A 25,920-nucleotide genomic window follows, 5' to 3' on the forward strand; every position below is an offset into this window, starting at 1 on the left:
TAATAAATAACAAGGCAAGTTTGATTGCTTGTGGAAACAAATATAAGTTAAAAGATTGTTGAAAACATGTTTAAGTTTCGACGTCCAATTAAATCTGTTTTGATGATTACTACATTCCTCTTATTCATTATTTTTTCTCTTGAATATTAATTTAGGACTCCTCATGTGAATACTTTTTATTTTCATTTCTACAAAAGGATTTTAAAAAATACATATTAAGAGCAGACTTTTCGGAACACTCTGCATAAGACAGGATTCTTTATAAACCTCAAATGCTTTTTTTTGCTTCTTTTGCCATTTATCTCGTTATTATATTTTAATTCTTAGCAATTTCGACGTCATTTTTCGAGTTTGAAATCTTGCATTTGAGTAATCACTGATTTTTTGTGCACCGACTTCGAAGTCTTAAAAAAAAAAGCTTAGAGATTATATTCTTTTTTCATCGTTATAGTGACCCTCCAGGCAGAATTTTTGTCTGCGACAAACCTCAACATCTTTCTACAAGATATTTTTAATAGTAACAAATACATACATTGCCTATTTAAAATAACAGACGAGCTTCGTGTTTACAACAACGCCTGTACACACAGAAAAAAAAAGAATGTCAACCGTAATTGTATTTCTAATCATTATTTTTAAATGATTTAATATTTAATTGAAAATTTGATATTTTTTTTCATGTACACATAAAAATATTTCATATTTTAATATTATGGGCAATATTTTCTCATTTTGAAAGAGTTAAAAAAACGCATGAGCTGATTTTGAGTGAAATGGACCAATGAATGTCGACATATCACAGATTTTACGAGAAAANTATCACAGATTTTACGAGAAAAATTTTTTTCTTTTAGAACAGTTCTTTATAAAAACAGCTGAAGAAAATTATTTCGATGTTTTGAGACCAAAACTATGTTACTTTGAAATATGACTCAATGGGAGCAAATTTAAATTATGTTCCGAACGTTCTCGTACGTAAGGTTTTAAGTGCGAAAGCGCCAGTTTCGGTGAAGCAGAAAAATATTATACAATATAAAATTATATTTTATTATATAAAATTTTATTATATATAATTTAAGGAAATCGAATGTTTAAGATAATTTATAAAATACTTCAATCACCTAACTACTCAGTTTCCAAATCAAATTTTTACGATGACTAAGTTTTTCTCATACACACATTTCATCTCTACACGGAAGAAGCCTTTTAATCAACTACTGAGCAATACTTAATTTCGTATCCAAATTAGGATCATTATCAATTTTTTTCAAATAGTTACCAAAGCACAAGTAGCTGTCAAAATCATTGCAAGCTTTAGAAAATAATGTGTTCGAGCTTAGATTAAGAATATAGACAGTAAATAGTAGGCAATAAAGGCTTAACAACATTTATCTTGTTAAACTCAAAAAATATTTGGACTCAATAGTATAATAACCTACTCTCAACATTGAAGCTTTTAGAACTCCAAAAACAATTTCAAAAACAAAATCATTTGAACTTATGAAAAAAAAAATACTAAACATATGTATTTTATGTGTACCTAGAAAAAAAAATGTCGTAAGTTCTAACACCAACTTTCATTCCTAATTTTGGGATTGCTTTTCTTGTTCTTTTTATTTTGCTTCTGAGCTAAAATCATAAATATTTAATGCCAAACTTAACTAAAACACATTATGTGTAAATAAAGGTAAATAGTATTTATTAAATATGTTTATTCATTAAGCTATTCATTCGTTTCAATCCTACGTCTCATTTTCGACTACAAGAAACAATCCGTTTTTTCATAGTTGTCTCATAGACTCAGGTCCAAGCAGTGTTTCATCAAGCATTACATCTGAACTATAGTTTTCCATAAGAAGTCTATACTTAAGCCATCCATAAATAAGCTATAAGAATGCTGCTATCGGTATTTGATCCACGATGTCTAATTCTGGATGAATTGTGTTGCACAAGATTATTAATTTCGTAAAATGATATTAAACGAAATAAGTATTAATTTATAAAATCAAAATACAATCCGAGCCATATCCGAGAGTTCATGGGTTCGAACCCCGCCGGCCGAAGACTCCTCGTGTAGTAAATGGTGACTGATGCACGTTAAATCTGTCGAGTCGCAACGCTCTCCATGTTCTCATAACAAATCAATGCCTCTGGGGGTACTGGATGCTAAAAAATACAATTTATTAAGTTTATCATTTTTTTTAAAAGTTAATACTGGAAAGTTTAGTTCGATGATTTTAAAGCAGACATTACAAAAATGGTTGCAGTCTTTTCATGGCCTATGATAAAAAGAAAAGTATAATTTAATAAAAAAAAGTTCCAAAGGGTTCTTTTTTCCATTGGGTGTATTTAAAAAGTGCTTAATTTTTGCCCTTTTTGAAAATGAGATTCATGTCAATTCTCGTCACGTATTATGCAAAAGCGTGCTTTTCACATTGTTCTATTCAACGTTTTCACAATTCATTCGGTATGATGAATAAGACACTCATCAAAACTTTAATTCTTAGAACTATTTTTGAATCTGATGAATGCACTAAATTTGTGTTTTATATCACATTACAAATTTTATTTTATTTTATGTCCGTCGTTAAACAGCAGACCCAATTTTTTGGGTTTACGACTACAAATGTTCAACTCCGTAGCCTTGTCATTTTGAACCCAATCCAGATGACAAGGGAACTCCTGGATCAAATATTGGGCGAAATTTTCCTTCGTGGACGACTTTTCAATGGAACTAACTTGCATTTGTGTTGGATGGAAGACCACGAGAATATCCCGCGATTAACTTGACAGCAAAGGGACTCAAACCCGTCTACGACTGAGGATATTTCACGCCAGAACTGTGATCGGTTTAAGCCGGATGCGGAATTGATATCGATCAGCCATCGCCGAGATTCGAACCCGGTTCAAAAAATTCTGTATAGCCTTCGGTTATACACAATTTTCCTACGACCTGCGGTGACCAAACAAATAAGCTGTTTTTGATTTTACATTTATTGTCACCGATTATGGCTTGAAAAATTTTCCTAACTTCCTTGTTTTCTTCTTCACTTAAACATTAGTTTGCGATCCATAGAAAATGTTTTATTTCATTTTTTACAGAGCGCGAAATAAAAAGAGGAGCAACTTGTCAGGTACTAATACTCAATCTTAACGGTTAACAAATACCGTGGTGGCTCACGCAACGCTTCTTTCCCAAAGAGGTGACCAAGGTTCGTATCTCAGAGATGGCTGATCGATAGGAATTCCGCACCCGGCTCTCACGGACCTCATTGTGGATGTTCAGTGGTAGACAGATCATTAATTAGAGTCCCCTTGCCGTCAGACTAACCAGGGAACGTGGTTTTTCTCTCCATGTAACGCAAATGCGAGTTAGTTTCATCGAAAAAAGTCTTCCACAAGGGTTAAATTTCTCCTAATACTTGATCATGCAGTCTTCTGGATTGGGTCAAACATTTTTAGGCTACAGAGTTGAACATTGATAGTCGTTAACTCAAAATCGGGTTGACTGTTCAATGATGGATATAAAATAAAACTAATAAGAACGGGAAATATTTTTAAGTTACAAACTCGGGACCAAAAGCGAATTTCCTATTGTTAAGCTATTATAAATTTTCGAACGATTTGCTTTTCTTGAAAATATGGGGTTAACCGCAAATTGGAAACTTGTTCAATCTGGTGCGTGGTTGAAACATAATATTAATTTCCCTTTTTGTATATTTGCAATTTAAGGGGAATTTTTTTTCCACACAATTATGAAAGTTGTCTTTCCAATTATAATTTGAAGCTGAAAAAAGTTCTTATATTTAATATTTTCAAATTATAAATTTAAGAATTTTAGCAAAATTTAAAATTTTTTGTCATAGTTATTTTTTTTTTGTCGTTTATATAAATACAACTTTAAATAACAGATTTAAAATTTATAAATGATAAGGAAATGAGATTAAAACTTATGAGTTCTTAAGACTTAGATTAAAACTTAAACTTTTTAACAACTTTTTTAAAAACTTTTTAACAGAAGAACTGCATTTTCATTCTTACTTTCTAATCCCGCTTTTATTCTAGGTAACATTTAAAATTCTTAGACTATCATTAAACTAAATGGTACTGAAAATGTAATTTTTACATTGAATTATTTTTGACTAAATGTGTTTCATAATAAGAAGCAAAAATCGTTTGATTTGCTTAACTATTTGCAGTGATAAACTGAAGCAGCAAAAATTGGAAATTAACATTAAAGTGTAGACAATTTTGATCACTTTTCTGATTTAACTAGTGAGACCATATTTTTAAGATGGCGTGGCTATCACTATAATTTAAGGATTAGGATTCCAAATCTATCACAAAAAAATTATGTTTATTTAGAGGAAGTATACGTTTTTGTGCTTACGTTTTTTTGCTAACTTTTTAGTTGCTTAGCATTATTACGTCGCACTAGAGCTGCACAATGAGCTGTTGGCAACTATCTGGGTAACATCACTGAGGATGATCCGAAGACATGCCATCGCAATTTTGATCCTCTGCAGAGGGGATGGCTCCCCTGCGCGCGAATTCAGGCTCTTTACAGTAGAACAATTTAACGAGGGCCGATACCGTGCACCAGCAGTCCCTACGCAGGCTGTTCAAAGTGGTCACCCACCCTCTCACTGACAGAAGCCGACTTCGGTGCTGTACTGGGAACGGTGTCTTTTCGATCACTCCACTACGGAACCATAGATACAGAAGGGAAGATGCATCTATGGTTAGGGTGGAAATCGAACTCTCGACCTCCATACTTTAGAATGTTTTGAAGATGAACAATATCCCACTGTAACACGCATGTTTGGTTACTGTTACGCATATTTGCTGTTGTTGTTGATGTAATTCATTTACATCGCACTAGATCTGCACAATGGGTTATTGACGACAGTCCGTGAGACATCCCATAGGATGGTCCGAAGGCATGCCATCACAATTTTGATTCTCTGAAGAGAGGATGGCACCCTCGCTTCAGTAGCCCGACGTACTGCACGCTAAGTCGAGCACTTTACGATAGAATAGTTTAACGAGGACCCATACCGCCCACCCTCGGTCCCTATGCAGATTGATTCAAGTGGTCACACACCCCCTCGCACACTGACAGCAGCCAGTGATGCCTTACTTCTGTGATCTACTGGGAACTGTGTCTTAACGATCAGCCCACTGCGGAACCTGTTACCCATGCATATGCAGGTTGATGAGCTCAATACAAAGAACGGTTTGTAAATTAATTTAACAGATATTATAAATTATAGAAGGAAAGCCCAAAGTTACAAGCACCGAGATTCGAACCTGCTACCACTCTAAGCTTCCTCATTTTTAAGCGCAGAGCTGAATAATAATACCTTTCGGCCACTGAGGACCAAATTTTCTATACACAAAATATTGAAGTGCGCCATAAATTAATCGCTATCGGTTTCTTTTAAAAGTATAATAATACCAAAGTTAACATGGATAGCGAGTTTATTCTAAAATTTGGAAAAATGCCACAGTCATATTATTTCCAAAACCTGGTAAAAACCACCTAAATGCAGAAAAACTACAGGCCAATTAGCCTCTTTTATCATGGAAAGGATTATACTTAATCGACTATATCATTTACTAAGTTTCCTCCCGGATGAACAATTTGGATTTCGGAAAAATCTCTCAACAACCAAACAATTGATCAGAATTATTGAATTTATAAGCGAGGGTTTCGTTAAAAAGAAAGCCACTGCCTTACTCATGTTGGACGTCGCAAAGGCGTTCGACAAAGTATGGCACATTGGGCTAATCTACAAAATGATTCGGCAAAATATTCCAGACGACTTCATCCACATTATTAACGATTACCTAACTAATAGGTCATTTCAAATTAAAATCAATGACTATTTCTCAACAAATAGAAAAATTCAAGCCGCAAGGATCTATACTGGGGCCAGTACTTTTGCTTATTTACTGTTCAGACTTCCCTGTAAAAAGGGGAGATCCAAGTTTTCAAACGGCATTTTACGCAGATGTTACTGCGATCCTCAGCAGGTCACTTAATGTTAATAACGCAATCAAATGACTTCAAAATAATAAAACTGACATTGAAATCTGGTGCAGCAAATGGAAAGCCAGGATAAACAGCATAAAATCGAATCTAATAATTATTCGCAAGACCTACAGAAAGAGAAAAATCAATTATGAAAAAATCATTTTATTTAATGAGGAAGTACCCAAAGTCGACAAGGCTAACTATCTGGAAATTACATGTATCAAACATCCTGCGAAAAGCAGCTTATCAAGCCCTTAAACCAATCCTAAACAAAGATTGGCTTTACACACCAAAAGGCTGATGTGTATCAGGCTCTGCTATGCATCCCCGACTCTCTCAAACGCCCAACAAAAAGACTGAGGACATAAAGTTATGAGTAGAATCACAGGGGTATTGGTTAGATATTGATTTTATCGAAAACAATAGAAACTTCAGTCCGATCACCGTTTTTTTCCTGAGCGACTGCGTTCTATCTAGCAATTTCAGTTAATATTTCTGGACAAACCCTGCACCAATGAAGCCCGGGGGGAGGCGAGGGAGTCCACTCCATTTATAAATATCTTTTCTTTTGTAAATATCTTATTGTTTTTATTATCTTATGTACTATTTGCGATATGTTTGACCCAGATTTGATTTCCTAATTGTATTTATAAGAGATTTAACAAATGCCCTTCCTTTTACCTAAACTCAGATATCCGCCTAGGATAGGCACTCCGAAANGTATCAGTACAAGTCGTTTCTGAATTAAATTTCATTTGATTCTGATGATTCCTTCATGGTGTTGCATTTTCTACAAACAGCAGTTTATCTTATTGTTTTTATTATCTTATGTACTATTTGCGATATGTTTGACCCAGATTTGATTTCCTAATTGTATTTATAAGAGATTTAACAAATGTTAAGTACCGCCCTTCCTTTTACCTAAACTCGATGAAGGAGCAGATATCCGCCTAGGATAGGCACTCCGAAAATACTTGAATAGAGTGGATAGCGAGTTTGTATTGCTCCACCTATAAAGGTTTTGTAGCATCTCTGAAAGGGCCGTGAGACGCCCAGTTCCACTACAACGAACGAACGAACATAGCTGACGTTTTATTCAAATCTTGTGGATTATTGAATTCGAAGTTAGCTTCAATTTTTATTCCTCTTCTCGATTTTGACGAAAGGTGACTTCAAATTTTGTCTTTTTTCTAATAAGAAAATTTAAATATTGTTTTTTAAAACTCTGAAAAGCAGGGAATTTTAATTTTGTTTGCTTGGTATGTAATGTTCAATACTCTACCACAGAATTCTATCCTGTATAAGTATGATTAATTTGATTTTCATGATTTTCTTTTGTAACGAAAAATGTACTTGTCTTCCAACTGTGGGTGTTACAATCGTAGTTTGATTACTATGACTTTTAGCTTGTGCCATCATATGTTTTATTTTATTTTTATCCTTCGATAATATAACTTTATTAAAATCTGACATTTCTATTGAATAAAAGCTTTAATGAAAACTTTTTTTTTTACAGTATTGAAGATAAAAATGGAACATTTTATTGATTTAAATGCAGATAATTTACTTTAGATATGTATCTATTACAGCTTTAAAAGCAGATTTTTCAAGTTCCCAAGCTTTGAAAAATTTTAATTTTGAACATTGTATTTGGATATTTGAGTGCCTTATCATTTAGATTTTATAATTTCTTCTTCAGGAGCGCAACAGCCCTTTGCAGGCCTTGGCTGCCTCAACAGCACGCCTTCTCCAGCTCCCTCTGTCCATGGCAACTCCCCTCCAGTTCTTAAGTTTTAGGACTTTGAGGTCGTTTTCGGTGTCGTTGAGCCATCGAGTCTACCTCTAGAGCGGGACCCCTGAGGTTTCTTGAAGGTGGCAATTTTTACAGGGCTATCTTCAGAGCCTCTCCAGATATGGCCGAGCCATCTTAGTCGGTTGCTTCGGATTATCTGCATAATTTGAGGATGTTTATAGAGCCCATAAAGTTCAAAGTTGTACCGCCAACATCCCCCCTCTGGTATGGCACCAAAGATAGTTCTAAATATCTTTCTTTCAAACGTTTCTATCGGACGTTGGACGTCAAGGTTTAAAGTCCAGGTTTCGTTTCCGTATAGCAAGACAGGCAGAATGAGTGTCTTATATAATTTAAGTTTTGTTTTTCAGCTAATAAGATTCGATCTTAGTTGACTTTTTAGTCCAAGATTTTATAATTTAAGATACGAAAACTGTTCGTATCGTGCAAGTAATTATTTTTCACTTTGTAGCTTTTGGTAATCTTTATGAAAATCTAATTCATACAAAACCATCTAGTTTACGGACAGCTCCATAACTAAATTCAAATTTTAAAGTTACTAACGATGTTAATTCTGTCGTCGTCACTTTAAGAAATTATTTATTTTTCATTGTTAGCATAACCGAAAGTTTTTAAATTGTGACAAAATATAGCTAAAAATTACTTACTTGGAGTACTGAAACTTGAATACTGTAAGCTTTATTTTTACGATACTGTTTTAAACTGTTACTTAAATTATGGTAAAATGACTTTTCTAGTTTTTTACTAGAGCTAAATAAACCCCTTATGTAAAAATAAAACTTTTTGCCATACAAATTTTAAAAATCTTTGTAGAACATCAAAATTATTCTCCGTGAGGGAGAATTTTGAGCTGATATTACTCCATAGTTTTAAATTTTATCCGTATTAAAGATGAAAATTTCAGTGTTTTATTTTCCGAAAATCCCAATTTCGATATTAACTTTTTCCAAACTTAAATAAGGAATCATTATTGTAGCTTGAACAAAATATTTTCGGGACTCAAGTTATTGACTTTTTAAACAATAAGCTTGGTTTATAGCATTTTGTGTAATAGAAGTAATGTGCAGTTCTTAAAACTTACTAACTTTAAGATATGAATGAATCAAAATTTAACCACAGATAACTGAGCCCTAGTCAAATTCGTTCGCATTAGTCATTTAGATTCCTATATTTTGTATTCAGAACGTTACCTTGCCATAGTCAAAGCATGGCGAATGTTAAATTTTATATGTAATCTATATTTTTAATAAATTTAAGGGGTCACACTACCCAAAAAAAATTATCAAAATATCGGTATTTTTTTTATTGCTTATAATAAAACTTTAAACTATTTCAAATGCACTGAAAAAAAATCATCTCTTTATCTACATTTGTAAAAATGTTATGAATGATTTTAGATTGCCCTACAATTAAAAATTTGATCAGCAGACAGACTTTAAAGTACTTTTTCTCATAGATGATGATTTTGTGTATTAATCATAATTAAATCCTTAAAGAATTTTTTTCTGTTTATATGAAGCTTTGAAGTAATTTTTTTTATCTTAAGTAGAATACGTTTATTTAAATACATAGAATAAGCAATTTATGGGGGTATTACAATTTTTGCATCCGGCTAGCACCGATCACACTGCTGACGTGAAATATCAATAGTGATAGACGGATCATGGGTTAGTCCCCTTGCCATCAGGCTAACCGTGGGAGGTTCTCGTGGTCTTCCTCTCCATGTAACGCAAATGCGGGTTAGCTCCATCGAAAAGTCCTTCACGAAGGCAAATTTCTCCCAATACTCTATCCAGGAGTTCCCTTGTCTTCTGGATTGGGCTCAAAATGACAAGGTTACGGAGTTGAACATTATTGGTCTTAAACCCATAAAATTGGGTCGGCTGTTCAACGACGGTTATAAAATAAAATTAAAAAATATATGAGCTTAAATTATGGTAGGGTTACTAGAGATTCCGTAATAGGCAGGATAACCTAAAATTCAGGAAGTCATCTTACAATAATATGTTTGCATTTTTACTTTTGAAAAATATTTTCCTCATTTGAGACCTAATGGTTTATTCTAGGTCTACCTGGATTCTCTTTTTCTTTTCTAAGTTAAGATGACCCAAGTGTCTTTGTATTTTTGAGAGAAAAAGTCTCTAATTTGAGTAGTTGTCCTCAAAAACTCCTTAAGGACAGAATGTCCTCAAATCTTAATGTCTTTAAATTGTTTGAAAACATCTCGTCGTTTTTCTTTTATGCTATGAAATATCAAGAATCAAATGCCTGTGATTTACTGAACAAGATAATTTTGCCTTTCCGTGAATACTAAGAATGACATGCTAAAATTAATTTGCGGGAACTCCATTTCAACGGAGAATAAACTAGTAATCATTACGTCTTTTTTAAAGTCTTAGCAAATAAAGAATATTTTTTATATTAAAACTGCTGAGTAATGACATAAAGCTTGTTTCTTCATCTGATATTTTTAAAAATATATGAGTGTCCTCGATTATTAATTTGCTTCTCTAATTTGTTTTCAAATCATGGTTTAGTGATGTGGTCGAATTGTTCTAAACTTTACATTTTGAGTCAGCAGCTGCCATTAAGCTTCTAACACGATATAATGTTATTTTATGAAGAGTTGTTATCGACAATGTCAACCTTGATCTAAGAAAAGGTACCCCAAAGTGGAATCAAATTAACATGCCTTACATACCAGTTAATTGGAATTTCATTTTTGTGGTGGTTGACACCAGGGCAAAAGAGTTCACTCCGCTCTTAGAGCTGAAGCTACGATTTCCCTCCTCATGACGTCACTGTGTCCACAGATCTCTGAGATAGCAAGCAAAGATATAACTTTGCATCTTTCTCTTTGTAAAAATAAGTGAGACTTTTTCTGGTTATTAGCTTTTAAACTTTACGTAATTAACACATTATTTCCATTCATGAACATAGTTCAAAAAAATTTTCTTGGCAATTTTCTATATATATATTTCTCTTACACGGTGACAAAAAAAAGCCTCATTACAACTCCCCGAATGGCAACTCGAATTTTTATCACGAATTTATTTGTTTTACTAGAATTTATTTGTTTATGCAGGTTTTTCCATTGCAATTCACTTATTTTCATTTTTAATAGACTTATTTATAGCCAAGACGCCCGGTGGCTGTGCGGTAGTGCTTCGCGCAGTCGTGCCACAGGTCCCTGGTTCGATCCTCGGACCGGGCAAGGTTGACTAAGCTTTTCATCCCTTCAGTGGGTCGATAAATGAGTACCAAGCTTGCTTGGGAACTAAACACTGGGGGTTCCGCGTTCGGCTGACCACCTGACCGGAATATCTGCTCCTGCACCCCAGAGCCCAAGGTCAAGAAAACTGAGATGGGCACAGTAGGCCTCGGCCCTCTATGGGCTGTCGCGCCGCTGAGTTTATTTATAGCCAAAATTTTAACCTTTTTAAAGAGATATCAGTTTTAGAAATTTATCTTAAGAGTTTATACTATAGCACATTTCTAATAGGTTTAACGAATTACATGTCATTTATTTGAATTCAAATTTATTTTAATGACTTAGTATTTACTAAAAAGATGTAATTTTTTTTTAAAGTTGTTATATGGATTTGACTGATTGTTTTGAATTCTTAGAATTTTGTGCATTTGCAATATACCTAAGTTAGTAGCGAGCGAAGCAATCCGTACAAGATTGCGTAGCAATTTTCGGGGGTTGGCGAGCGTTAGCGAGCAGGGGGCGCAGCTCACTAGTTATAAAGAAAAATTTGGAAGCCCTTACAAGCTCGAGTTGGGGTTCTGGGAGCTAATACCATCCTGTAAATCAGTTCCTGTAAACAAATAATAATAAAATAAATGTTTTTTAAAACTACTTTATTTAGGTAGACTAAAAAGGTGAAAGTTTTAAATTTTTATAGCACTTTAAATAAAAAAACGGTAAGTGTATCACATTTAAAAAGAAAGAAAAACGACGATGAATTGCTTGAGGTGATAGAAGCTTATGGCAAAAACGAATTCATACATCATGGCGGCCAAAATTATTTTAAATCGAATTCAGAGCATTATTTGTGGTACAACTGAAACACATTTTAGGAAGTTTTACTTCAGAAATTCCGTGGGAACTGGAGGGTAANAAACATTATTTGCTAATTTAGTTTCCTTTCTTTCTTTCAGAAACCACTTTCGCACTCTTGGCGACTATTTTTATTTAGGCATCAAGCTTTGTTCCATTTCAAAACGGGGTCTTCATTTCTTTATAAAAGGGTAATACGATATGCCTCTTTTGCAGGCAGATGTTTTTACTCTTAAAATTTTAATACAGATGTTTCAAAAGGGGTTGGGAAAAAAAATCTTATCTAGACAAAGAAGAAAAAAAATTTATTTTCTAATTAGTATTCTTTCTCCCTTTTCTGGAGACACCACATGCTCATCCTTGGCGACTATTTTTAATTCCAATTTGCATCAAATTTTGCTCCATTTCAAAACGGGGTTTGTATTTCTTTATAAAAGGGTAAATACAAAAACGCCATATTTGTTAGCAGATGTTTTACTTATCAAATTTTACTGCTGAGTCTATAAAAAGATGCTAAAAAAATCGTTTTCATTCTCGGACAAAATTTTTCGCTTGATTTTTTTCTTTCTATGAAACAGTTTTAAAACGATTTGATAACTCTAAAGAACACATACTTTTCTTTAGCATTACATTTAAAAATAATTATATTTAAATCACAATTTTTTTAAAGTGCTTGCTTAAAAAGAGAATTTAAAGTAAATAAAAAAGAACTCAAATAGTAATGATATTCCTCACTGTTAAAGAAATAAAATATAATTAAACTTATTTAAAAATTACACAACATACACTCTTAGAACTTCGAAAGCAGAAGGGAAGGTAAAAAATCTTCGAATTATCAAAAATTCGAATTTAGAATGAATACTTGGAAAACGCTGATTTCACGAAGTTATCTAAAAAGAAATAAACGTTCTTTCAATTTTTTTATTTTTAACGATTATCTGATAAATAAGGTGATACACTAAATCAGAAACGAATCGACACTTTTGAGAGCAATGGATTATTACTTTTCTGGGGCCATCTCTTTACCAACAATATTCACACGCTATTGAAATTTTTACTTTAATTATAACTTAATGATTGATTTATACATACTCTTAAGTATTAATTCTTAGTCAAAATTAAAAGTAACAAAAGCATTTATCTATCTACATCTATGATAAAGTACAGCAACAAAAAAGAATCATTCTGAATAAGTTTTGTTCTCATGATAGAATTTTCGCGTATTAAATACCGAACTTAAAGGAGTAAACTTAAATATGCTAATTAATTAGTGTTAACTATTAAGTTAACGAAATCAGTTTAACTCAATATTTTGGAATACTATTAATTCCATTCAGTAGATGGAGTAAAAAGAGTTTTCACAAAAAAAAACCAAAATGCATATTTTTTTCGTTGTAGGATACTATCACAATATATATTTAAAAATTAATCAAATATTATCATTTTGAGCCGCGATGGCTCAGGGGATAGAGCGTTCGTCTTCCAGGTTCGAAGCCCAAAGACGACTGGTCGATACGAATTCCGCTACCAGCTTGTACGACTACAGTAATGACGTGAAATATTCTCAGTGGTAGATTGATCATGGGTTTAAGTCCCCTTGTATTAAAAAAAATACCATTTTAAACTTATAAAAATGTTTTACTCGTTGGCGAAAATGACACTATAAATGCTTTATTTTAAAAAATTCAGTTTTAACTTTAATTATTGAGAAAAATGAAAACATATACCGACACTTTTTTTATCTACATATTCTTTTATAACAATAAGTTGAGTTAAATTTAGAATCCCTGATTTTAAAATATGCCGTTATAGCAATTTGTTCATACTTAATCATTAGGAAACATCAACCTTAAACGCTAATTACTGAAGCAAAATAATAAATTTAGGTTCATAATGACATTAGAAATTTTACAATTGCTTATAGATATTTAAATTTACGATGATTTAATTTATAGATATTTAAATTTAAGAGAATATAATTTTTGAAAAAAAAATCATAAATATTTAGAATAACTACATTAAAAAATATGTAATGAAATTAGGCGAATTCCAACCATATATTTTATTTATACTTTTATTTACATTTTAATTTTCTTTGACTTTATCCCTTTTTTCATTTTTTTCACCTGCCTTTCTTTTTGAAGTAACGAGGCGATTTCTATTTAGATAATGAATTTTTATAAAAGTTCTTAACGACAGAATAAACGTATTGCTGTTTTATATTAACTGTGTCATTTCGGAATCCATTCTTTACATAATTGTTCAGTTACTTTAGGGAACAAGCGGGAAATTATATTTTTTCCTTTTGTTTTTCTATTAGAATTTTTTCAAGTTGCAATCGGGCAAACTGGCATTTCTATAATAGTTTTAAATTCTTGTAAATTCACTGCAAAAACTGAGGAAAGTCATTATAGAAAATAACAAATGTCTTAGAATATCTCGCAAAAAGAAATGCTCCAATATTAGTAAGACCTAGTAAGGCCGAAGTAAAAGTGCGAGCTTTGCGACAAAGTGACGTCACTAGAGAAAATCGGATTATTGGCGCGGCGAGAGTTTCTTCAAAGGAGTGAACCAGCCCTTCTATTCTCTTTAACCCTGGGTTGACACACGTTATAGCACTCCCCCATCAGAATTATATGCGTGATAGAATTTGATGAACGGATACCACTATTTGATTCACTTCTATTTTGTGAGAAGCCGGGAGAGCTGTATTAAGATCCCCGTACTTTTGAGTGCTGGTTGTTAGCGCTGTGTTAAGTTCACGGTCGTGGTCGCTCCTGTGTTTTACAGTCGAGTGTATACGTTATTCGTTGTGTGTGATGGAGTCTGAGCAGCAACGGCGCTAGGAGGTAGATAATGACTCAGTCACAAGTAACAAGTCAACTGTTCAATGTGGATCATTCATCAAAGTAGGCGTGTTGAGACAGAAGGGGGCATTACTGTCAAGATAGGCGTGTTCCAACCGAAGTGGAAGTTTCTATCAAGGTACGCATGTTTACATCACGTCCGGGTCACCAATGTGTGTATTTGTTATGTGTGTACCTTATCTATGAAGAGGTACCCCAACATGGAATAACACGTCTTGCATACTAGTGAATTGGAATTTTATTTTTGTAGTGGTAGACACACTACAGTACCCCATGAGACCTCCTTTTCCCACCATCGTGGATATTGGATTTGTTCGATGAAAGGTGTTCAACACACTCGTTAACCTCTATATATAAAAGGGTGGGAAAGAAATGCCTAGCTTTATTAGACATGGGGAAATTGGTATTTGATAATTGCAAAATTCCATATCCAATGAATACAAAATTCAATCACTTGTCTAGCCTCTCAATCGAATTACAAAAATTCTCATTACTTGTACATCAATTCAAAATATGGTACTTAGATACCGTGAAGTTGATGGTCAACATGTAAAAACGCCTGTTTCTGGTATGCGCAGGTCACAGGCTTCAGATAGTACTCCTATCAAACACAATATCGTGATCATTCACGGTAACAATACATACCGATAATATCCGACCATTATCGATAACAGAATATCATAACGATAGTTATTGAATAAGATATTGTGAGTGTTAAACATAATTTGGGAAATGTCCATTGTAAAAATTTAAACTTGAGAATGTTATCATGTTAAAGAGATATTTTAAAGAGTAAATCGCGATCCGAAAAGTGTAGTTCTAGGGAACTTGCCGGTGACTACTCTGAAGAATCAGTCCCTAAAACCAACCCTAAATAGTTGCTTAACTTTTTAAGCCATGAATTGTTTCGTTACTTCGATAAATAATACTCTTAGGTGGAATTTAATAAACTGTGTACTTTCAGTTGGCTGCAGTCAATTTCAAGAAAAATGATGCAGATTCTCCACACGTATATCCCGGAGTTTGATTCAAGAACTGTAGATGAAGAGAAGATTCTATGAAGAACTGATGAGTGAAAGTTTCTAATCTTTTACAGTCTGTAAGTACTAAATGCAACTCTTTATTAATCATCTAAACTATTAATCTGAAGATATTTACAAATTTACCGAAAGTTGTTTCAAAGACAATTGTTTCTTTCCATAGAATGAAAATAGTTTTGTATTAGTCGGACCATTTTATCGCGTGATCAATACTTTAATTAAGTAGTTTGAGTCGTGGTGGCTCAGAGGATAAAACATTCTCCTCCGAATGATATGACTAGAGCTCGAATTCCAGCGGTGGCTGTTCTGTTCTCAGCTCTCACTTACCAGTGCTGAAGTAAAATATTCTCACGTGTTAGATTCCTCTTGCTGTCTGAATTACTGTGGCAGGGTTTCCTGGTATATTTCTCCATGCAACAAAAGTACTGCTTAGGGACCGAAGGTGTGCGGTATGAGTCCTCGTTAAACTGCTCTGGCGTAAAGTGCTCGACTTCGCGTGCAGGTCATCGGGCTACCGAATCTGGAGTGACATTCCCTCCGCAGAGTTTCAAAATTGTGATGGCATGTCATCGGATCATCCTCAAGGATGTTTCTCAGACCGTCGCCAATTGTGCAGCTCTAGTGCGGAGTAAATAAACTACATCAACATGTAACACAAGCGCTAGCTAGTTTTTCCCAATCCAGGGTCCAATCCAATTTTTCAATCACATCGATAGTCATAAAACTCTGAATTCGGTAGACTGTCAAAGAGAAAAGTGTCGTCGTTATATTTTTAGTGACTGGAAAACAAATTTGTTGGATCCAATATTTTCTCGTAGATCATTTTTGATTCTCACCATCATAAATTTAAGGTCTAACTGTAGAATATTGTGTATCCCATATTTTCTCATTCTACTCGGCTATTCTCCTCTAGATTAATTCTTTTTAAAACATTCTTCAAATTACTGTAGCAATCAGGTAAATAATTTGTTTACTTAGCGCTAAACATATCTAAACATATCAAACATATGATCGGACTTCTTGATTGAATGTATGAAATATGGATGTAAGGAAGGAAATAAACTTAAAAATACTTTATTATAATTAAGCAAAATTGTATATTGCTAATTTTTATGTATTACAAACACAAAGAATAAAATTTTTTAATTCATTGCTCAACGCATTTTTTACATATACATTTTCATTTGTACATTTTCCACATTTCTGCGAATTATTATTTCTATAATTCTTATAATTAATATTATTTCTCCTAAGAACTTGTGCAGTCTTGTTTCGGCACTTCTCTGGGTAAAAACTAACAGTTAGAAATGAAGTAAAGCTATCAAAATAAAATACTTACCAAAACATTTCGTTTTTGTCACTTTTTCCGACACAAAAATACCAATCTAAAATTTTAGGCACTTTTTGAAAATTTGAATTCACAGTTATTCTAATTGGACCAACTTCGCAACAGTGTTTGCAGAACTCATCGAATGCTATACGTTGAACACGCATTGCATCGTCATTTCTGATCCGATAACCTTATAAAGCAATTAATTGTTGTCCCGGTCAAATGACCGGTTGTGGTAGAATTAGGCGTAGGACAAGTATTATTTGAAACAAAAAATACAAAACAAAATAGAATATTATCTGTATATAATTGTTAGAAAAAGTCATGAAGTCAAATGTGCAAAAACGATAAGATGATAAGAGATGCAAAAGTTCTTAAACGGTCATTTGACCGGTTATGAATCATTTAGAGTTATGCACAAATTCTATGTAATACTGTTCATTTGTAGATCTTAATGTAATCCTAGAAGAAATCTTTGGGCTTGAATCGCAAATAAAATTAAATTTATGAAATTAATTACCTGAATTAAAGACTAGGAACAATTAAGAAGCATCTGGGATGGTGAGCTGTAGCGAGAAGGAAGCCCCTGGTTTATCAGAAAATTGTGATTTCCAGTATTTTAGTTCTACCGTTTTTATACACTAAAATCAAATTTCTTAGATTAAGAAACATTTTAAAATTAGTGATGAGTTATATAATTTAAGTATAGTGATGGGAATTTCTCTGCTGACGTTATTTTTCTTAAATTCAGTCACATTAAGGTATCAAATTTTGGGGGTTTAGAAACTTGTTTAATACATTGCGCAAAACCCGAACTTAAGAATCTATTGAATCACGAATTGAAATGCTATTTTAGTAGTTGGAGGAGCCTGAAACCAAATGGGGCTATTTTCAGATCTGACACTTTCTTTACACTTGTGTTTGGATCATGCAGCCGCAGTAGATTCTGCTAAATTTCATAATTTAATACTAGTCATTCAATACTGATATTTTAATTCTGAATTAAGGTATGTATATTTTGACATTTTAATTGTATTTGACAAAACCAAAGCCTTAGTGGAATCATTAAAATAATTTTTGAGAATTCATTCCCTTGATATTGTCTAGCATATTAAAAAAATTCAATTAACATTAAGGGTTTCAAACTTTTGATAAATCTTCTGTCTAAAATTTTGAGGCTATGTATTCCATATAGCAGCAGCTTTTCACTCAAACCATAAGAGTTAAAACTTGATACGTAAGAATCCCGATTCCAAAAAAAGTGAATTCCAATCTCTTTCAAGCCAAGAAATTAAATATTCAGTGATTTAATTGGTAAGAATTCTGCATACAGTTTTCTATTCCTAAAGTATAATTTTACTTTAGAACGTTTCTTAAACGCTTTTTCAATATTTAGTAAATGCTTATGGGGTTTACTAAAATGTTTCTTTGAAAATATTCTACAATGAAAAACGTAGTTTAGCTTCAAATTCAACGATCGAAATGTGTAATTAAAAAAACGGGTATAGCTGTGGGGAGTGAGTTGTTATCGACAATATCAACCCTCATCTATGAAAAGCTATCCCACCATAGAATCGAGTTAACATGTCTTATATACTAGTAAAATGAAATTATATTTTTGTAGTGGTAGAAACGCTACAGTACTCCCCCACCAGAATTATATCTGTGATAGAATTCGATGAACGGATACCACTAGTTAATTCATTGCTGTTTTGTGAGAGGCCGGGAGGGCTGTATTAAGATCACCATACTTTTTGCTGATCGTGAGAGCTGTATTAAGTTAACGGTTGTGGTCATTCCTGTGTTGCCTTCAGCAGTAGAGTTTATGCGTTGTACGTTGTGCGTGATCGAGACTGAGAAGCAACAGTGCGAGGAGGTGGATAATGTCGCAGTCACAAGTAGTAAGTCAACTGTTCAATGTGGACCATCCATCGAAGTAGGGGTGTTCAAATTGAAGTGGGAGTTACTGTTAAGGTAGGCGTGTTCACATCACGTCCGGGTCACCAATGTGGGGAGTAAGTAGTTATCGACAATGTTAGCCTTCTTGTATAAAGAGGTACCCCTTGCACCACGCTGGAAATCGAAACAATACATGATTAATTTAGGCTCCAGAATGTTCGCGAAAAGAGCTTAAACAGCGGAGTGTTGTAACTTTAAATACGATNCGGGAAAAATAGCTTCGGGGAAAATAAAACCCGTTTTTAGTAGAACAGATTAGTTAGAAAACATATTTTTGATTAAATTTAATTACGTTTAGAATTTTATTTATATATTGAATACATTAAATTATTTATACAATAAAGATTATTTACATTATTAATTTAGAATTTTGACTTCTTTTTTTCCTGACACTTAAAATAGATATTTTCAAAAATAAACTGCTGTTGCATTTTAACTTAATACTCAACAATTTGTCTAAATATGAAATAAAATATTTATTCTAATATAAAAGTTTTCAGCTCCGAATAGAGAAAAATATAAGATTAAAAGCATTAAACTAATCAAAGAAAATAATAAAAGAGTTTAATTAGAAATTTTACTTTGTATTTCATGTACAATCTAATTCCATAAATTACTAGGAAGTTTAAATTGTACACACAAAGAGACTAGTAGAAAAGCTTTCGAAATTTAAACAAAAAATACTTAAATAAAAGAGAAAGCAATTAGAATTTTTACTTTGTACTAAATGTAGATTGAAACTAATGACGAACTTATAATTAAAATATCTTACTTTTATTTGTGATAGAAATTGCAATTTATGCAACTTTTTATGAGGTAAATTTATGCAACTATTATAGGTCAATGTATATTTAATAATTTTTATGCAGAAAACCAGTATCTTAAAAAGTAGCAGTTAAAAATATTTTACTTTACAAATAAAAGAACCATAATCATTTTATGGACATTAAGAAAATTACAATGCCCATCCATAAAAAATGTAATTTTCTTAAAAATAGTAAGTGCATTTAAAACTATATCTTTTAGCCAGCTGCAAATTAAATATATACAATCTAGATAAAGGTAAAAACAGTTGAAATTTTACAAGAAAGGTTCACGATGCTAAATCTTTGCACCACAGCCAGCTGTTAGCCTTGGCCGTCTGAGCAGTTTATTCCATACCAATGCATAACATGCGCTAATTTACTGCACTAATTTACTCCTATACAACTTATCCACTTCTATGTTATGTTTTCTAAATTTGTTGCACTAAATCAAACTAATTCTACGCTTTAATATACTAGTAAAATAAAGTATTTCCAATAAAGCAACTATTTTTAAATAAAAAGAAGATAAACAAGTACTTAATGATTATATTAAATATACCTTAATTTATTTTCTAAATAGTACATAATTTGTATTCATTTTATGTATAGTAACAGAATTATATAATTTTATTAAAAATTAACACTAAAACTACTATACACTATTTTATATTTAAATACTAAAAATATTTCATAGAATTTAATTATTCATCAAACATATAAGAATATACAAATAATTTGGTTTTTAAGCATTCCTATGTAATTTAAAAAACACAACTTCTTATGTACCATATTTTTTATTTAAATATATATATTTAAAGGAAACATTTTAGAACAAGATAAATATTGGGTTTTAGTAATCAAGAGGTAAAGATATACAAAATCTTCAGAATATACAGAAATGATATCGACATTTAAAGAGAACTAAAACAAAACCGAAAGTTTACTCAACTGTTCCTTGGCGCTAAAGTATCTCGCCAAGGAAGCCAACAAAGCTTTGCAGCTATTTCAGCTAAAAATAGAATATATATTGAAATATACTTAAACATTATAAGTTTAAAGTTTAAGAAACAATAAAAACTTATGTTAAATGCAAAAAAAGTGAGCAAAAACGAGCGTAATTGATTATTAAAGCAAATAAAACATGATTATCAGAGCATGACTGAGTATCGGAAAAATTTTAAAATCAATTTTAAAATAGAAAAAGTGAAAAAAAATGTCGCCCTTTCTTGTAAAAAGTTATCGGACAGTCCCTAGAAAACTTCTCCGTGCAGCAAAATGCTCAGGACTTTTGTACCATTCTTATTTCTGAATTAAAAAGACAGACAGTTAATTGCATCAGACGATCGCAATGCTAAACGAATGGACGGGAATCGAAGCGGTCTCAGTGAACGGCAAGTTTGGGCTACAGTCACGTGACTTTATCTTGTCCACGGGTCGGGGGTTATTCTACTCTCTCTACCCAGTATTTCAACTCTATGATTCGAACCCGCAGCCATTGGCTTCGCAGTCAGGCACGCTTACCACTCGGCCACCTGACCGGCGTTCTAAAATACAAAAGAATATAAATAAACAATAAGATACGAACCCATAAGAAATAAGATTCAGTCATTCTTGTTTAACCAGAGACGAAGAGCAGGGCTCGTGTTATTCACGTGATTCATGAAATTAAACAAAGAGCCAGACTCGTGATATGCAAGTTTGATCTGAAATTTTCTTCCAGAGTGAAGTAGTTAATTTAATTTTTCAAACTTCACTTATGAAAATTGTTTTTTTATACACTAATAGATCCAAATGATAAATCTATGATAAAATCATCGTTTTTAAAGTGGGCCTTTTTTTTTTAAGATTGAAAGTAAAAAATTTTGGCGTTTAACAAATTTACAAAATATTTTTGCACAATACATTTGAATTTACCGAAGTATTGTATTTTTATTGTATTATGTTTTCCCATTGTTGTGTCTGACTACTACAAGAAACATTCGAATCGAAATGAGATTATACAGTTAGAATCCCTGTACTCAAAGCTCACTAAACTTACGTTAGTACTCCAATTTACAAAATTATAGCAGTTTTTATGCAATGTGATAACAGTGGATAGACTAATGATTTAAAGAGTTTTATTTCGTTTATCTCAATCACATTTTTCACAACCTTAAACATGATATCTCTTATTTTCTACATTTTTTCAGGAGTGTCTGTGGGTTTGATACTTATGCTTTGAACTAAATATCAAGAAAAAAATGAAATTTCATTTCTTATGCAAGTTTTATCGCAAAGACATCGGCGAAAAGTTTTAAAATTAGCTATTTTTACTACATTGTTCCCTAACTCAGAAGTATAGGCTCTTTTAAGATAATAGTTCAACATATTTGATTGATTGCTGAATAAAATCCTCAAAGTATATATTTTTTAGGTGTTTAGCGAATATGTGAAAGCCGTTTTAACCTAAAAATGACAATTTAAAGAATTTTGGTACTTGTGTAAGTTTTTACACGCAATACAACTAGTTAAAATTTTATATTCGTATTTTAATTTTCAAAATTATTCTGATACCTTAAAACAAAGTGACCTAATACTGTAATACATTACAGTAAAAGTGAAGAAACAGTTCTACGCTGACGTGTGTAGGATTTGCGCAATGCTTATAGTTTCTTAACTGTTTCGAAAATATGATGGGGTTCCTACACCCGAAAATTAAGAAACTAACAGGTCTCTTATTAAAACGAATTGTCATGGAAATTATCGAAATGAGATTAACATGAAAGGGAATGTTCCAAAAAGATGCGTGTGCTAATTAATTGTAATAAACTGGGAAAATGTATTGCATTTAACATATACTATTTGTTAATTTTTTCTTCTATTTCAGGTATCAGCAAGTGTTCAGCAATCTCTTGCCAGAAGCCCCTAAGAAGACCATTGTGACGTCACCACCCTTTCATTCAGAAAAGGTTCTTCAGATTTGTGTTTTCCAATAATTTTATCTTTGCATTAAGACTTCTTGGTTTCAAAACTATTGCCAAGTCATTGGTTTCAGAACTAGTCAGCTTGTTATCAATGTAAAATAGAAGCATGTGAACAGGTTATTTAAACTTATCGGAATATTTTGTATATTACTTCATTTTTAATTGCTTTCAACTTAATTTAATAACAAAGTATAGTAACGCTTTCAGAACATGAAAACTTTCAGAAATTTTGATCTCAGTTTGAGAACGCGATTCATAATAATCAAAATTTGAATAAAATCGACAAATTCACATACTTAAAAAGTTTACTGAAATCAAAAGCACAAACCGCGATACAGGGTTTGACAATGTCTGAGAAAAACTACGATATTGCAATTAAAATTCTTTAAGAGCGATACGGCAAAAAAGAAATTTTGATTAGAACGCATATTAATAATTTATTAAATTTGTCGCCTATTCGTAACACATCTAACTTAATAGCGCTCCGCGAATTATACGATACGTGTGAAATTCAAAAACGTAATTTAGAATCACTTGGCATCGAACTTGAAAGTTACGGTAATTTACTTTTCCCAATTATAACTAAACTAATACCTGATAGTTTAATTTTAAATTATAATCGTGAACATAAAAACGAAACAGATTCATGGAACGTAACAAAATTGTTAGAGTATTTAAAATCCGAAATCGAAATAAGAGAAAGAACATTTTCATTTCAGAAAAAAGAATCTAATTCTTTTCAGGGTTATTCTAAAATTAGAAATGAAAGAGAATTTTCTGGTTTTGAAAATAATAAATTCCCAAAAATGAGATGCGATAGGACTGCTACTTTAAATGTTATTAGCAATGAAAATAAATGTGTATTCTGTTCTAATGATCATAAAAATGATGAATGTAAATTAAGTGTTGCCGAAAAGAAACAATGTTTATTACGTCAAGGAAGGTGTTTTAATTGTCTAGAAAAATTTCATATTGTCAAACGATGTTTTAAGAAAACTGCTTGTACTATTTGTCGTAAAAATCATAATGAAAACATATGCGATAAACTTTCAGAAACAAAACCCTAAGTCCCCCAAAATGAAACTATTGTGTCTTCTGTTGCAGAAAGTAAAAATTCGAGCAGTAATATATAAACGTCGCAGATATATAAATTTTTAATTTCTGTGTGTATTAAACTCGTGTAGCAAGTTTTCTTTCCTATAGATATAAATTTATTATTTCAAATGCTCCAGTCTTTTGATTTGATGCAGTAATTTGAATAAATGATTTTTGAATACTTTTATAACTATCAGTTTTATTAAATACAAATTTTTTAGTTTTGTCTTATTCATTTTATTGCATAATACTCCTTATTTTTTTTAGTAAAACAAGTTTTTCCCATATACAGTTTAGTTACTAGAAGCAAATTTTAGAGATTGTATACAAAAAATCCTCCCTTAAAGATTTGTCTTTAGTAATTGGTTAATTCCATATTTTTCATGATTTCAAATAGCTCTAATCTGGTTAATAACAAATTCAAAACTAAGCCTATTTAAATACAATTGTGCATTCAAAATTTTAGAACCTGCCAGTTTTTTTTAAATTTATAAGCACATAATACAAGATTTAAAAATTAAAATTTTAAATTCAATGTAGTAAATATGTCTGACAAGTTTAAACAAATTTTAAATTCGGAGATCTGCTTACAAACTCAAATAAGGAACAACTTTTAATATTTCATTTTGGAGATTTTTAATACGAGAATGTGTAACTTTGCGTTCATTGACAATATTACCTTTATGATCTAGCTAAACTTAAATTTTGACCAACTTAAACTTTAGTCTGCAAAAGAATTTTGTGGAGCTAATCACTGTTATTTTCTAGTCTAAAAGTAATCAAAATGGTTTTTCTTAAGATAATCGATATAAAATATGTAATAACAGTTTATAGTTTAGTGACAAGAATTGATTTACATTTCTCCTTTGTTTAAAAACCTCTCTAAATTTCATCCAGATATAAATTCGTTTACATAGCAGTTTCTCAAATATTGTAAATTCGTTACAACCACTTTAAATTAACTATCATTTCATATTTCAGTTATCACATATTAAGTATTTTTGCACACATTTTAATTTTAACTTTAAAGGAAAGAAAATGTCTAAATTATTAATCCCAATGAAGTTGAAATTCCTAACTTATGTTTAATTTTTATGCTTTAACCTTTCGTTTCACTTAAAATTAATTTATGTTAAATCCATGTTAAATCTTACATTTTTTGTAATGTAGTGTTTCTTTGAAATTTCGTGCTGCCTTAACTAAGAAAACCTCAAAGGTAAAATATGTAATTTTAACGATATACAGAAATACGTTTAATGTCTAAAATATTGCACTTTAACCAAATTTTTTATTGGTACACTTCAATTTTAATGCTACATTTTAGCCACTTCTACAATAAAATCACAAACTTGAATTTAAGAAAAAAAGTTTTCACCGAACATAACAAAAGGTGACAATTCTATGACTCAGTTGAGTGCTCGAAGAATTCTGAAAATACTGCAACAATCTAGGTTTAGGTCATAAAAATAAAAAGGTTTCAGGATTTCTAATATTCCATAGATCAGCATGTTCATAGTTTTTTTCCTACAAAATACTTAAGTGAAAGTAGCCCTATATGGCCTTAAATATATGTTCAAAAGAAAACTCTTAAGCGAAATTAAAACCGAGTAACGTCATGTTAAAGGTTAAATATATTGACTGGCAAATATAAGTTTTTGAATAATGCTCTAGAAAGAGACTGGGAAAGATAAGGATAACAAATGTGGAAATTTATACTATACTTTAATTAAATAGAATTAGAAGTTTTTGTAACTAATAGATCTTAAAAAAATTATTCAATATTATGTTGAATCTATTCGTAAAAGTTTTGTTTATTTTAACGCAGTCTGTCTATTAGTTTTGGTATTTTATATCTACGCGTTATGAACACAAAATTTTGGTTTCGCTTACAATACATTGCATAAAATATTGATTAATACTAATATCAATTTGAGAACAAATTAAAGC

The 25,920-nt window shown here is 31.7% G+C and overlaps 1 protein-coding gene and 1 long non-coding RNA gene across 3 annotated transcripts in view; both read left to right on the forward strand.

Annotated features, from left to right (window-relative positions):
- The window catches only part of LOC107451064 (E3 ubiquitin-protein ligase Rnf220), a gene marked incomplete in the record, with an annotated part of 107,051 nt that overhangs the window by 65,988 nt on the left and 15,143 nt on the right, over positions 1-25,920 (forward strand).
- Positions 7,076-25,674, forward strand: LOC107451168 (uncharacterized). 2 transcript variants are annotated; one of them, XR_006227099.2, is made up of 3 exons: positions 7,076-7,203; positions 15,745-15,879; positions 22,782-25,674. It is a non-coding gene; the product is annotated as an uncharacterized lncRNA (long non-coding RNA). The 2 variants fall into 2 exon arrangements; XR_011637978.1 differs by lacking the exon at positions 7,076-7,203 and adding an exon at positions 12,007-12,104.

Source organism: Parasteatoda tepidariorum, chromosome 1 (genome assembly GCF_043381705.1).
Source record: "Parasteatoda tepidariorum isolate YZ-2023 chromosome 1, CAS_Ptep_4.0, whole genome shotgun sequence".
Classification (NCBI taxonomy): domain Eukaryota; kingdom Metazoa; phylum Arthropoda; class Arachnida; order Araneae; family Theridiidae; genus Parasteatoda; species Parasteatoda tepidariorum.